The sequence below is a fragment of the Hyperolius riggenbachi genome, chromosome 3 (genome assembly GCF_040937935.1).
Source record: "Hyperolius riggenbachi isolate aHypRig1 chromosome 3, aHypRig1.pri, whole genome shotgun sequence".
Lineage (NCBI taxonomy): Eukaryota > Metazoa > Chordata > Amphibia > Anura > Hyperoliidae > Hyperolius > Hyperolius riggenbachi.
The window spans coordinates 245,783,168-245,799,783 of record NC_090648.1 but is presented as its reverse complement, the minus strand read 5'-3'; the positions used below and the strand labels follow the sequence as shown (position 1 = coordinate 245,799,783).

Sequence of the window (16,616 nt, the reverse complement as noted above, 5' to 3'; positions counted from 1 at the left end):
GGTTTTGGTGTTTTTAGGTATTCTGCACATCATGCTCTGATTTGCTGTGCTGGGAAAACCATCGATGCATTACAGCCACATTATGTGTTCACATATAGCGTTTCTGGGTATTTGTATGTTGTGCCTGAGGTCACTGGGGTAAAACATACAGGTACACTGCATCATTGTAAACTAAGATCTCTGTTAGAGCTAGATAACCTATAAACCGGTAGTCATACAACATAACACTGCACTTTGTACAGTGTTCTTTTTTTTGTTTCTTTTTTAAAGGGGCAGGTAGTTAAAAAATAGTTATATGTAATAATGGGCTGTAGGAATTCAGCCAGGTCACATTTTAAGCTTTCTAATACCGTAACTGGAGTTATAAAATGTAAAGGGAATCTGAAGTGAAAATAGACTTATGAAATAATGCATTGTATGTGTAGTACAGCAAATAAATATAACTTTAGTAGCACTGATGAGTCCCATATTGTTTCCAGTACAGGCTCTCCGACCCTGGGCCCATATGCAATTTACTTTTTCAAAATTGTCAATGAAATGCCTTTTAAACCATGCAAGCAAGAAAATACTCAAATTCATTTTGATAGTACTTTTTCAGTTGCAAAATGCTAAAAACTTTAAATCGAAGATGAAAAATGATCTCTTAGGAGAAAAGTCAGAAGAAAAGGTTAATTGTATATGGACCCAGGTCTCTGTTTTTGAGGCACTTATAATTCAAAGTAACAGTGGCAGGCAGGTTTTTACTGCATGGAAGTTGAAAGGCTCTGTTACATAGTTTAATATACAATGTGGTTTGCAAATATGATAGAATGATGCAATGCTATAAAAAAAGCTATATACCTAAAAATAAAAACACAAGACTCTCTTCTTTGCTACTAATGTTAGATTATCAATACTTCACATACAATTCATTATAACATAAGTTGTTTTTTTTCGCTTCAGTGTCACTTTAATACTTTGTTTTTCCTTTTCCTCTTTAAATGTATTGTAATGTATGTCTGATTTGCTAAATCTTCATTAGATGTCACATGAAAACCTCATTCTGTTCCCTCTAGTAGTATAAGGAGGACAGTTTTACTGTGTGAATTAAGTTTCTACATGAAAGCGAATACTGTTCTCAGGTTAACATATCTGTTTAACATTTCGGAATGACTACAGTACAGGGTTGGTAAGACATATAAAGCTCTCTTTATAGGGTGCTATAAAAGTGTGCCTGTTAGGTAGATATTTTATCCTTCTGGTGAAGGGAGGAAAGATGCAGCACAGTTGGAATAATCGCCCTCCGTAGGAAAATTGGCAGTGTATATGTTATAACCTAGGAAAACATTTTTTATTTTTTTTGTTGGAGTATACAAGCCGCTGATGTACTTTATATTGTGTATAGCAATCAGATGTAGCTGCACATAAAAATGTAACTTTGTTTATAAAGCCAGAAAACGTCATTCATACGACTGGGGATAGGATCCTGAGCTGTGTACATAGCTGGAGAGTCTGTTTTCAGACTCTGTGGTTTTCTTCTCTGGGCTAGCTTGTGTGGCACATGAACAGTGCAGGTTGTGTTGTAGGCGTACGTTAAAAAGGGGCGCTGGGAAAAAAGGGCGCCGGGTTTTTAACGATAAGCATGGATAACGTTTAAAAAAATATTGTACTGTTTTTCGTTTAAAATTAATGGTTTTTAAAGTTATAAATCATTAAATAATGTGCATTAAATCGGCAATTGTAAAAACGTTAATCTTTCGTTTAAATAGTGAACCGTATAATAACGTTTAAAAAAAAAAATTACTAAGTAACCCTCCCTGCACCTACCCCTAACCCCTAGACCCCCCTGTTGATGCCTAAACCTAAGACCCCCCTGTTGGTGCCTAAGTAACCCTCCCTGTACCTACCCCTAACCCCTAGACCCCCCTGTTGGTGCCTAAACCTAAGACCCCCCTGTTAGTGCCTAAACCTAAGACCCCCCTGTTGGTGCCTAAACCTAAGACCCCCCTGTTGGTGCCTAAACCTAAGACCCCCTGTTGGTGCCTAAACCTAAGACCCCCCTGTTGGTGCCTAAACCTAAGACCCCCCTGTTGGTGCCTAAACCTAAGACCCCCCTTTTGGTGCCTAAACCTAAGACCCCCTGTTGGTGCCTAAACCTAAGACCCCCCTGTTGGTGCCTAAACTTAAGACCCCCCTGTTGGTTTTTTCGTTTAAAAATAATGTTTTAAAAAAAAATGTACTGTTTTTCGTTTAAAAATAATGTTTGGAAAAAAATATTGTACTGTTTTTCGTTTAAAAATAAAATTTAAAAATGTATAAATCATTAAATAATGTGTAATCATGAGAAACGGTAATAAAACATTAAGTCTCCGGGCGCCGCTTTTAAAACGTTAATTTTCTCCGGCGCCCTTTTTTCCTATCGGGCGCCCATTAAACGATATTTATTATAGGAGTGAATGGCGGCGCCCGATTTGTCCACTAGCCTCAGGCGCCCGAATTTACTGTTTCCGTGTTGTAGACTGCTCTACTGCATGTTTTTTTTTCCTTTTAATCCTGAACATGGTCATGTAGTGTTATCCATAGTCGCTGTAAGGGGCACACAGAAGGGCTTTAGGATCTGTGCGCTGACAGCTCTGCAGATTAATATAAATCATATTTCAGAACCCGTTTCTGATAATACAAATGACACATTGATTGAACAAGTAGACCTGATGTGTCTGCTTCTATCGGCTTTACTGACATGTTTAAGAGAGGGATAATGCACTTATTGAACACTGATTGTCAGAGAATAGTCTTAAAACGGAGTGGTGTGTGAGAATTGTTCAGAGAGGCAAATGGCTTTTCTAGGTTGTGGATATGTTTTTGGTGAACACTGTGTTGTGACCTTTTAGTATGTATAAGAGGCATGGCAGCATTTTGAATGTGTAGTACAAATAGTCTTGTTTGAGGTCATTACTTGTGTGAAGAGCATTTGTAATGCAATGTAGTAAAAGATGCTGTAACCAATAGTGGCCGGTCAGAAAGTGTCTCTAGGCTGATGGGATTTTGTAAACTGAAATCTGCCTTCTAGGATCTGTGCTACTCTGGGGAGTTGTGATGTTTAGCTCATGTTGGTAGAGGATATCATAGCATAGAAGGGTCATAGCATACCAGCCAGTGGCCCATATGCCCAGGGCTGTGGAGTTGGTACAAAAATCCACCGACTCAGACTCCTCAGTTTAGGATTCCACTGACTTCGACTCCAACTCCTCTAATTTGCATATTACAATCTCGTTGATTGAAAGTATATAACATGAAAATTTTCTAACTGCCAACGCTTAGGAATTTTAAAAGGCACAGACTAACCAGCAAGCTCATGGTGACCCAGAACTCATTGGGGTGTGTAAGGGACTACAATGGTCCTAAAAGCCCCCTTACTAAGATGTTAAGAAAAACAAAAGTTTGCTTTCCTAAAACAGAAAGAATTTGCGATAATTCAGGTTAGAGTGAGCTCGAGATGTCTCCCAGGCACCACTGCTGAATATATGCAAATTAACCATTGTACCCTTAGAAGCTAAACACACCTCCAGAACCGCTGGAATGCAATGATGTGTCAGCTTGTTAATGTGTACAGAGCCATAATAATCCAACATGCATACAGGCTGTTTCGGATTGTTTGATCCTCATCAGTGCATGGCATGGATTAATTTGGCTCTATGGAGTAGGGCTTGTAAATCCGAGAGGCACAGACTAACCAGCAAGCTCATGGTGACCCAGAACTCATTGGGGTGTGTAAGGGACTACAATGGTCCTAAAAGCCCCCTTACTAAGATGTTAAGAAAAACAAAAGTTTGCTTTCCTAAAACAGAAAGAATTTGCGATAATTCAGGTTAGAGTGAGCTCGAGATGTCTCCCAGGCACCACTGCTGAATATATGCAAATTAACCATTGTACCCTTAGAAGCTAAACACACCTCCAGAACCGCTGGAATGCAATGATGTGTCAGCTTGTTAATGTGTACAGAGCCATAATAATCCAACATGCATACAGGCTGTTTCGGATTGTTTGATCCTCATCAGTGCATGGCATGGATTAATTTGGCTCTATGGAGTAGGGCTTGTAAATCCGAGAGGCACAGACTAACCAGCAAGCTCATGGTGACCCAGAACTCATTGGGGTGTGTAAGGGACCCCAATGAGTTCTGGGTCACCATGAGCTTGCTGGTTAGTCTGTGCCTCTCGGATTTACAAGCCCTACTCCATAGAGCCAAATTAATCCATGCCATGCACTGATGAGGATCAAACAATCCGAAACAGCCTGTATGCATGTTGGATTATTATGGCTCTGTACACATTAACAAGCTGACACATCATTGCATTCCAGCGGTTCTGGAGGTGTGTTTAGCTTCTAAGGGTACAATGGTTAATTTGCATATATTCAGCAGTGGTGCCTGGGAGACATCTCGAGCTCACTCTAACCTGAATTATCGCAAATTCTTTCTGTTTTAGGAAAGCAAACTTTTGTTTTTCTTAACATCTTAGTAAGGGGGCTTTTAGGACCATTGTAGTCCCTTACACACCCCAATGAGTTCTGGGTCACCATGAGCTTGCTGGTTAGTCTGTGCCTCTCGGATTTACAAGCCCTACTCCATAGAGCCAAATTAATCCATGCCATGCACTGATGAGGATCAAACAATCCGAAACAGCCTGTATGCATGTTGGATTATTATGGCTCTGTACACATTAACAAGCTGACACATCATTGCATTCCAGCGGTTCTGGAGGTGTGTTTAGCTTCTAAGGGTACAATGGTTAATTTGCATATATTCAGCAGTGGTGCCTGGGAGACATCTCAAGCTCACTCTAACCTGAATTATCGCAAATTCTTTCTGTTTTAGGAAAGCAAACTTTTGGTTTTTTTTGAATTTTAAAAGACAACTGAAGTGAGAAGGATATGGAGACTGCCATATTTATTCCCTTTAGTCATAGACTAAAACTAGTCCTTGGTAAGAGTACTTGTAAAAGGTACAGACCGGAACAAAGAACATCTATCAGGCGCTAGGCAATGTAACTGTGGGTACATGTAAGAGTGATGTGCAGGTACTCTGCAGGAGAATGAGGAGATTCTTCCTCTATTACACATTCTTCATGCACAATCTGAACTAGGTTTATGGGTGATGGACAACACCTCTGTGTTCAATGTGCACAACATTCTCAGTGGATTCCCTGCAGCTCTGTGGGGAGAGCATATGTAGAGTATAGTACTACTGTGTAACAAAGTAAACCTGAGACAGATGACATTAAAGTTTTATACATACCTAGGGCTTCCTCCAGCCCCCTTCAGGCTAATCAGTCCCTCGCTGTCCTCCTCCGCCACCTGGATCTTCTGCTATGAGTCCAGGTACTTGAGCCAGTCTGGCGTAGTGCGCATGCACACACTCCGCCGCCGGGAGCGTACTACACCTGTGCAGCACTATTGTGCAAGTGCAGAACGCTCCTGGCTGTAGGAGCGGCACATGGCCAGACTGCGCTGACTGGCTGAATTACTGGGACTTATAGCAGAAGATCCAGGTTGTGGAGGACAGCGAGGGACTGATTGGCCTGAAGGGGGCTGGAGGAAGCCCCAGGTATGTATACAACTTTTCTTTTCATCCGTCTCAGGTACCCTTTAATTCATAGTCACCAAACCAACTTTTAACATATCAAATTATTTGATTTCATGAGCAAAGAGAGTGCATACATTTTCATAAATCAGCATCAGCACAGAATTATTTCCATCTCATTGACCATCTCTATTAGTGACACAGCAACACATCAGGCTTTATTCTTACTGCATAGATGTTATTTAGTATATATATATATATATATATATATATATATATATATATATATATATATATATATATATATATATATATATATATATATATATATATATATATATATATATATATATATATATATGATTCCTGTGTACACATCATATATACAGTCACAATCAGATATGTATAATCTGACTTTAAAAATACGGGGACTGCTTTATTGAAGCAGCACAAGTAACTAATTTTGATTGATTTATTTCATTTTTGTGGACTAAGCAGAGCTATTACTGTATATATAAATTATTTATATTTATTTATTATCTGAGAAATAGAACATTTTATCACATTTTCTATTTTAATTACAGTTTAAATTCATGAGGAGTCGGAGCATTTTTTTTTTCCGATTCCAGGCACCCAAAAATGCTCCGACTCCACAGCCCTGCTTATGCCATTCACTTTTTCTCCAGAGTTTTCTCCTAGGTGATATTTTCAAAACTTATTAATAAAATGCATTTTAAATCACTAGCAAGTGAAACCATACACAAAATAATTTTGATGGTACTTTTTTTCATCAACTTTTAGGTACTTTTTTCAATTGTAAAATGCTTAAAAGTTATTTTAAAGAGATTTTGAAAATTATCTCCCTGGAGATAACTCAGGACAATGGCCTCAATTCACTAAACTTATCTCCTGTCTTTAATAATGTTTCTAGAGTTATCACCATGGTGATGAGGCATGTAGTATTCAGGAAACATTTTACCTCAGGCAAACCTAAAGTTAACTCCTCTGTCTTTAAGTTGACTGCACAATCCTTAAAATAACTCTAGAATTCTAAAGTTAAAGACAGGCTGTTAATTAACTGCGTGTGAAAAGAACTACAGAGGAGGTAAATTAACTACAGAGGAGGTAACTTAAGGAATGGAGAGAAAACTTAACTTAAAGTGGAATATAACCCAGCATTTCTTCTTTGCTCTAAAAGATTATTTACAGCATATAATATACTAACACAATGTGTTTGTTTGTTTTTTTCTTTAGTAAAACAGCATTTAAAGGGTTACATCACAGGACTGACTTTTTTTTCCTGCAGGGGCTGCCGAATCCGAACTGGTGATTAGCTTATCTTCTGTATACATTCTTTACTTGATACAATTGAGTAAACATTCTCTGGCTGTGCAGAAACTTATGCTAATGAGTCCTGGAGTGAAACACAGGTCAGAAATCACTGATGGCTGCATTTAAAACAGAATTACAACAGTAAAGCCCAATCTACACAATACGATTCTTTGTACGTTTCAATTATGATTCTATTTACAATTCAATTAAATCCGACATATCCGATCGGAGTTCGATTCCATTCAGTTCGATTTGCCATTGAAGCACCCCCTTGCCCCCCACCCCCCGGTAGCCCTGGGATCAGTGAACGGGAACATGGTTCCCGATCACCGATCCGTGTCCCCAGCATAAAAACTGACGTGCTCTTACTAGAGGCTTTAGTCTTATTGCACGTAAAATTTTCTGCGTCTCCCTTGTGCTTCCGCTTAGCGAGAAGCACAAGGAGAAAAAAACACTGAAGGTGGCCATCTTGTGGCCAAATAGTAAAACTACATCTACATATTTTTTACATTACAATTTACACATATAATAACATTAAAAATTAACTGTTTATTTCCCACACCAAAATATTACCCAAATACTTTTTTATGGAAAAAAAAATGTACAGTTTAAAAAAAAAAAAAGACATAAATAGTTACTTAACCTCCTTAGCGGTAACCCCGTGTGTGACACGGGGTAAGCCGCCGGAGGGTGCTGCTCAGGCCCTTCTGGGCCGATTTGCTTAATTTTTTTTTTTGCTGGACGCAGCTAGCACTTTGCTAGCTGCGCCAGCACCCCGATCGCCGCCGCCGCGCGCCCGATCGCCGCTATCCGGTGCGGCGCGCGGCCCCCCCCCCAGACCCCGAGCGCTGCCTGGCCAATCAGTGCCAGGCAGCGCCGAGGGGTGGATCGGGTCTCCCAATGACGTCCCGACGTCGCTGACGTCGGTGACGTCATTCCGCCCCGTCGCCATGGCGACGGGGGAAGCCCTCCAGGAATCGCCGGAGGCGATCGGCGGGGCTGGGGGGATGCCGCTGAGCAGCGGCTATCATGTAGCGAGCCCTCGGCTCGCTACATGATTTAAAAAAAAAATTATTAAAAAAAAACTGCTGCGCTGCCCCCTGGCTTTTTCATACTGCCAAGGGGGTTAAGGGTCTTAAATATGCATTTAAAGGGGGGGGGGGGGGGGTATTCTACGAACATTTTTAAAATTATAAGCTTGTAAATAGTGATGGATGCAAAACGGACAAAATACACCTTTTATTTCCAAATAAAATATTGGCACCATACATTGTGATAGGGACAAAATTTAAATGGTGTCATAACCGAGACAAACGGGCAAATAAAATACATAGGTTTTAATTATGGTAGCGTGGATTATTTTTAAGCTATAATGGACGAAAGCTGAGAAATAATGAATTTTTTCAATTTTTTTCTTATTAATCCTTTTAAAATGCATTTATAAAAAAATTATTCTTAGCAAAATGTACCACCCAAAGAAAGCCTAATTGGTGACGGAAAAAACAAGATATAGATCAATACATTGTGATAAGTAGTGATAAAGTTATTAGCGAATGAATGGGAGGTGAAAATTGCTCTGATGCATAAGGTGAAAAATCCCCGCAGGCTGAAATGGATAAAGACAAAAGAGTTAACTTTAGGTTTGCCTGAGGTAAAATGTTTCCTCAATACTACATGCCTTATCACCATGGTGATAACTATAGAAACGTTTTTAAAGACAGGAGATAAGCTTGGTGAATTGAGGCCAATGTCCATAACCGCAACAAAAATACAATACACTGGGTATTTATCAGGGGTGTAGTCACACACAAGATTTACAGCCTTCTGCTTCTATACCAACCCTACCTTAGGTTCTCTTCAGGGTCATTGAGTTCCACCCCTGTTACTATCCGCAGTCACACTGGCTCTTGAGCGAGGGATTGTTCACACTGGGCGCTTTGGTAGCGTCTTGGTAGAGGTTTACCTTCCAGCTGGACAACGATCCTAAACATAAAGCCAGGGCAAACATGGAATGGTTTAAAACAAAACAAATCCATGTGTTAGAATGGTCTAGTCAAAGTCAAGATCTAAATCCAATCGAGAATCTGTGGCAAGATCTGAAAACTGCTGTTCACAAACGCTGTCCATCGAATCTGACTTAGCTGGAGCTGTTTTGCAAAGAATGGGCAAGGATTTCAGTCTCTAGATGTGCAAAGCTGGTAGAGACATACCCTAAAAGACTGGCAGCTGTAATTGCAGCAAAAGGTGGTTCTACAAAGTATTGACTCAGGAGGCTGAATAATTACGCACACCGCCAAAACCACTGGTAAATGGTTTACTGTCCATGGTATTACTGTGCTCAATTGGCCTGCCAACTCTCCTGACCTGAACCCCATAGAGAATATGTGGGATATTGTGAAGAGAAAGGTGAGAGACGCAAGACCCAACACTCTGGATGAGCTTAAGGCCGCTATCGAAGCATCCTGGGCCTCCATAACACCTGAGCAGTGCCACAGGCTGATTGCCTCCATGCCACGCCGCATTGAAGCAGTCATTTCTGCAAAAGGATTCCCGACCAAGTATTGAGTGCATAACTGAACATAATTATTTAAAGGTTGACTTTTTTTTGTTTTAAAAACACTTTTCTTTTATTGGTTGGATCAAATATGCTAATTTTTTGAGATAGGAAATTTGGGTTTTCATGAGCTGTATGCCAAAATCATCAATATTAAAACAATAAAAGGCTTGAACTACTTCAGTTGTGTGTATTTGAATCTAAAATATATGAAAGTCTAATGTTTGAGTACATTACAGAAAATAATGAACTTTATCACAATATGCTAATTTTTTGAGAAGACCCTGTACATACATACATATATATATATATATATATATATATATATATATATATATATATATATATATATATATATATATATATATATATATGTATATGTACACACACACACACACACACACACACACTTTCTTTGTTTCTCTCCTAAATGCTTTATAAAAGCAATTCGTACTATTAATACCGATTTAAATTCTAGAATGCCTTCCTCAATGGCTTTGCATTTTACTGACAGCTAGTTTTTAAATGTGTTTAAAATGGCTTTTCTGAGACTCTTAAGGACATGCAATTTTCTTCCACAACCTCTGTGCCTGGGATTCCATGCCTTTTTTCCTTATTATTCTAATGATGCCTAGAGCGCTCATAAAACGTTTGCACTGCACACTGAATCTGCTCTCATAGATTATTTATTGGTTGGTTCAATGTAAATTAAATGAGTAATTCATCTGCAAAGGCGGGATGTCTATGTTTGTTATGCCCTCCATTATAACTCAAGCAAAACAGTCTCTGACCAGTGACCAGTCCTAACATTGAATTATAGGAGGCTTTTTATATGCCTGATGTATGGCATTTGTGCTTGTTTGACATCTTACCACTTGTTTGCATAGGGATGATAAAAGATGACGAGTAGGTAGCCTATAAGCCTGTTACGTGCAAAAAAAAAAAAAAAAAAAAATTATTTTTTTTTATTTAGCCAAAACCACGTAATTGCATGACCATAGTTAGATTTTTGTAGGAGTTTTCTTCACTTTTCATACCACTCATGAATTTCACAAAAGAGTGATAATGAAATAAAATCCTGTTTGTATCAGTTTGGTGCCAGTGTGTTTACTGCAAGCATCAGGTATTGGATAAACAATTACTGATTCTTTGGTATTTTGTGCTTAGGATCATTTTTTATGTGTAAAGGAGAGAGAGAAGCGCCGATACTGCTTCAGTTGCTTTATTCAATACAGACTAACCAGCAAGCTCATGATGACCCAGAACTCATTGGAGTGTGTAAGGGACTACAATGGTCCTAAAAGCCCCCTTACTAAGATGTTAAGAAAAACAAAAGTTTGCTTTCTTAAAACAGAAATAATTTGCGATAATTCAGGTTGGAGTGAGCTTGAGATGTCTTCCAGTGCAACACTGCTGAATATATGCAAATTGACAATTGTACCCTTAGAAGCTTAACACACCTCCAGAACCGCTGGAATGCAATGATGTGTCAGCTTGTTAATTTGTACAGAGCCATAATAATCCAACATGCATACAGACTGTTTTGGATTGTTTGATCCTCATCAGTGCATGGCATGGATTAATTTGGCTGTATGCAGTAGGGCTTGTAACACCGAGAGGTACAGACTAACCAGCAGTCTGTACCTCTCGGTGTTACAAGCCCTACTGCATAGAGCCAAATTAATCCATGCCATGCACTGAGGATCAAACAATCCGAAACAGTCTGTATGCATGTTGGATTATTATGGCTCTGTACAAATTAACAAGCTGACACATCATTGCATTCCAGCGGTTCTGGAGGTGTGTTTAGCTTTTAAGGGTACAATGGTTCATTTGCATATATTCAGCAGTGGTGCCTGGGAGATATTTCAAGCTCACTCCAACCTGAATTATCGCAAACTTTTGTTTTTATTCAATACAAAAGTGATCACAAATTGCTGCGTCAAATGCATACATCAATAACATGTGAGGCACATACCGGAGGTTGCTGCAAATGGGTGCGGTGGGTGCAGGGGCTGAGGAGCCTTACGGCCATTTTGCGCTGGTGCGCTTCTACGGAGGCTGCGGCTACGGAGGATCATTTTTTATATATCTGTGTTTTTGTGTGTTCCCTGTTAATTGCCTAACCCTAAATGGTCTGCTTAGAGGGACCCTGAGCAGAGGAATACAATGGAAATCTGTACTTACCTGGGGCTTCCTCCAGCCCCCTGTAGCCAGCAGGGTCCCTCTGCGTCTACTGGGTCACCTCCATGGTCCCTCTGGCGGCTCCGTTAGGTATGCGACTTCAGCCAAAGCCGGCTTGATGCCTTATCCTAAACCTCCACTTAACATTACCTTCTGTCGCCTAATCTCTCCATTTAATGCTTAGCCTGCTGCAGACATCCATAGGTGTTCTGTGCTTTTTCATCCATACACCATGAGTGTCTAAAAGGCATTTTAGTACAAAACTACTTCCGCTTACAGCGAACATCTAAAAGGGTTTTTGTTTCCTCATAATCCTGTGCCACGGATGCCTGAAAGGCATTTAGAACAATGCAAATAATGCTAAATGATGCAGAATTATGCAAATGTTACTGCAAATCTATGAAGCTTGAAAATGGACCAATCAAATGCTTTCACTCCAAGATTTGATTACTCTATTTTACAATCTATTTTCATAAAAATTATCATAATTCTGTATCCTAAATAGACATGTAGGCGAGCTGCTCACTGTGAACAACAGGCCCTGTACTACTTCCGGGTCTCAATGTCCTGGAGTATTACGCCTGCCTGTGTCTGCACGCATCCTTTAGTACACATGCCCTGGCCCGGCGGTGCGCGTCATTGCAATCAGGGACATGCACCGCCGGGCCAGGGCATGCGTACTAAAAGACTTTTGCAGACACGGGCATGCGTACTACTCCGGGACATTGCGACCCGGAAGTAGTACAGGGCCAGAATGCTCATAGAGATTTGCTGGCAAACTGTTCGCTAGCATCTCTAATCCTAAAAATTGGCATAATTCTCAGTCGTCTCCAACATAATGGCACCTCAGTGACATCCCTACTGACTGAGACTGAAATAAACATAGTACAAACATAGCTGTCACGGGCTTGTAGCTTTTTAAAAATTAACTGGCGGTCTAAGGGCTAATGTTAACCCATTCCTGACACCTAATTTTAACCATGTAATACTCACAACTAAGCTTCACCTGCACAGTACATCAACAGAATTAATCGCCTAGAGGCTATTGACACGTTTGTACAGCTGCAGCCCCTCAGTCACCTGAGGGCTTAACTCCCAATCCTCTTCCTCTGCCAACAGTTCTTGTATGTGTGTACGAGGCTAACTGATGATGATGCCCAGCTTCAGCATTCCTTTTCCTTGAGATGAACCCCCCCCCCCCCCCATAAAGAACCAAGGTTTCCTCCTTGGTATTCCTTTGGTAAACTTGCTGCTCTGTAAAGGGGCTTAATGCAAAATAATGCAGTGCTTTGACAACTAATCTATTTCTAACACCTTTACAGATTTTTATATTTATCTGTGGTACTGATTGCTGTATGCATGCAGCTTGTGACAGGTCAATACTGATGTACTTGGACAGATGTGTTGCTAGCCTCGAGGCTAGCGGCCTGTTCTTTTGGTATGCATAGGTGTGGAGGGATTATGGATTATGGTGCAGCGCATGACAGAGCAGGATGGATAAAGAGGAGACCAATGGACTATGCTTGGCCAAGATGATCCAGCACTCCGTTTCTCTTTGTGACCCATCAGGGCCACAGAACACATGCTAGATACTGGGCAGAGCAGGCCCTGACTAGCTGCCTCAGCTGAGAACCCTCTAAACGTGTGTATGACACTTAAAGCTTCCAAGTCAGAGAAGTAAAGGTCTCAGTTTTAAAATAAAGTGGTATAGAGGAAATGATTAGGAAGTTTAGCATCCCACTGAGGAACACGTTAATGTGACTTGCTCAGTGTTCTTGGTAAAAGCATTGTGGAAACAATTGCTTTGTTGTAATAATCTATAAAGAAACTAATAGATAATCGTACAGCTGACTCCTAATATTTTCTCTACATTTATACAGTAGAGCCAGCTTCTTGATTGGACAGACAGAACTCTTAATTTAATGTTATTTTGTCCACCTCTGACCTAGGAGTTTGCATGTATTTTGTGGTAGCTCCATTTAAACTAACTTATCTACTTTCAGAACTACAATTATTATACCTTCTCTCAGGAGCATAGCTAGACTTAACAGGGCCCCTCTGCAAAAATGATAGTATGGGGCCCCTTAGTCCCCGAAACCCATTCAGGTCACGTGATCAGGAGCCGGCGAATGGCAGCAGAGAGTGTTCTGCTGTTAAGCACCTGGAAGCAGGAAAAAATTACACACGCTCCTGCACGTGGGAACAGAGTTTTTTTTTGTTTGTTTTTTTTTTGCTAATTGACTGCACATGTGGTTGGGGAGAGGAGGGAGGAGGGGCCCCCTGAGCCTATGGGCCCCCTGCAATGGCAGGGGAAGCAGGGGTGATTGTTACACCCATGCCTTCTCCCTTCTTATTTTAATATCAGCAGCAAATTCTCATATAGTTTTAGATTAGTAATTTGTCTTTCACAGCATTTCTAAACTGAGTTGCTAACCAGCTTCTCCTTTCCGAGCTAAATATCTCCTCTTTCCTTGATGTTTCCAGTGACTGCCCAGCTAATCATGGGAGTCAGATCTAAAATAACATTTTTCCTTACTCAAGATCACCATGTCATGATTTCAGCTCTTTCCACTTCTCTCTTTTCCTGCTGTTTGCTTAACAACTAGCAGTACGAAAGCAAATCTTGCAGTGCGGTGGCACAATCCACATTTAGGCCTCGTTCACATCATTTAGCGCAGATGGCTGTGCGATTGGAACGCAACGCGTCCGATCGCACGCCATCTGCGCTCCTATGCGCTGCGCTGCAGATCCCATTCATTACAATGAATGGGATATGCGCTGCGATTCCCAAAAATGCGTGCAGCACGAGATAGCACAATCGCGCTGCCACGCAGCGCATATGATGGGAACGGTAGAAGGGCTGTCTATGCCCTTCTACCGTTCTTGCGTGTCGCACACTATACGCGCTGCCAAAATGTGGACGGCAGCGCGTATAGTCTGAACGAGGCCTTAGTGGTGTGTAGGAGATGCCCAAAAAGAATAAAACACTTTCAAACTGTTGAAATCCTTTTGGGCCCTTCCTACCCACCAGCTGTCTACTGCTTACCCCTCTGTTGGGTGGTTGTCATTTTTAGATTTTTCCCCTTGTTGGGAGCTTGCCTTGCAACCTCCGTCTACAAAGGAGTATTTAGCTTTCCATAGAGCGACCACCAAGGAGCAGACACCCCAACCCGAGCAGGATTCTTCCATAGGCTATATGTGGTTGCAAATATTAGCAACCCAAAAATTGTGAGTAGCTTTTCTGTAGTTTTTTTTGTTTTGTTTTGTTACAATATACTGTACTCTGTTAGTGCATGTTTTTTTTTCTTTGCATTTACAAGTACATTGCAAGTACATTTTCTCCGAGAGTAACGTTCATTAAAAATTACTTTTCTCCTATGTTCCTTTCGCTTGCAGTAAGCAGTAAAAATCTGGCATGCATACACATCAATACTCTCCTGCACTGTATATTAGACCCTTGCTTGACACATTTTGGCAAGTTACAGGAAAAAGAAGGTAATGAAAATTAATTGGATCAATTTTTGCACAGAAACCCTGGGGAAATTGGGGTATATAAAGCATTGTGTAACATGATGTAAATGTGTATGTACAGTCCTAATCCTAAGTAGAACTAGCCCAGTGGCTGAATAGTGTACTGATTAAGGGCAGGAGACCTGTGTTCAAATCCTGGCTCTTCCTGTTCAGAAAGCCAGACCTATTCATTAGGAATCCTTGGGCTAGACTCCTTAAACACTGCTACTGCCTACTGAGCATGCCCTTAAGGCTGCAGCTCATGCGCTTTGAGTCCGCCTGGAGAAAATCGCAATATGTCTTGTCATGTTTGTTGTTTTTCTCACTGCAAGGGTTAAAAAAATCAGAGCTCTAAACAACCATTTTTGTAGTCAGACTGAAGTTGAAACCATATCGCTCGCTAATAACTAATTGCAGACAGGGGCGTTTCTAGGGTCCTTGGAGATCGGGGCCACCAGGCGGGGAGGTATATGCGCGCGCCGCTGCAAAAAAATGGGCGTGGCCATGAGGTGAGTGGGCGTGGCCATGGGTGGGGCCAAATGTACATGAACTTAGCAGCGGTGTAAGCTACAGATAACGGGCCTGCCCATTGAAATATTGTATGGAGCCCCCTGTCCTTTATTTAGATAATTTACAATCAGTATAGGCATAGATCAAAGATGTATACGCACATACAATTTTGATTGGTCAATCACTGACCCCCAATTTTACCACCCCCGTGCAGTAAGTGGGCCAACAGACAATGAATTTTATGAACAGAGCTAAAATTGGCTAATCAAAATTGTATGTGTGTACCAGGCTTTACAGCGAATACTGTACATACTGAAAGTAGCAGGGATCAGCATACAATATAGCTGGTTTACAATCAGTAAAGGCACAGAGTAACACCTTACACTGTACACACTGGATGTAAATCAGCACACAGTGCAGGCACTAGAGAACAGCGTATACTGTACATACTGTAGGTAGCAGAATTCAGCACACTGCAGCTAGCGTGCCAAAAATATGAGGATCACGTTGTGCGGCATGCTTATCGCACCGCACCGAAAAATGGGTGGGCCATGGACCAGAATATAGGTGTGGTAACGGGTGGAGACAAATTTACATGAACCTAGCAATGGTGGGACATTAGATTATGACAGTGGTGGCGAACCTTTTGGAGGCCGAGTGCCCAAACTGCAACCCAAAAGTCACTTATATATCGCAAAGTGGCAACAGCAATTTAAATACTGTACAAACGTTTTAACTCATACATGAACATTATGGAAAATCCAAGTTGAACTGTGAAGATAAACAATTTCATCCATCCTACTCCTGAAAAATGTATTCAATTTTTTAGAACCTCCCAGTTTTATTTTCTGTTTTAAAAAGCTAAAAAAGTTGGTTTAATGCTATTGTCTCATATGATAAGGATTCAGCTTTTCCCATAGTCTCGCAATTAGCAATCATGTAATTCCCAACAAGACAAATTCAGCA

The 16,616-nt window shown here is 40.8% G+C and overlaps 1 protein-coding gene across 9 annotated transcripts in view; it reads left to right on the top strand.

Moving 5' to 3' along the window:
• USP6NL (USP6 N-terminal like) overlaps nt 1-16,616 on the top strand; it is a 402,543-nt gene that overhangs the window by 101,620 nt on the left and 284,307 nt on the right. The gene's annotated exons all lie outside the window — the stretch shown is intronic.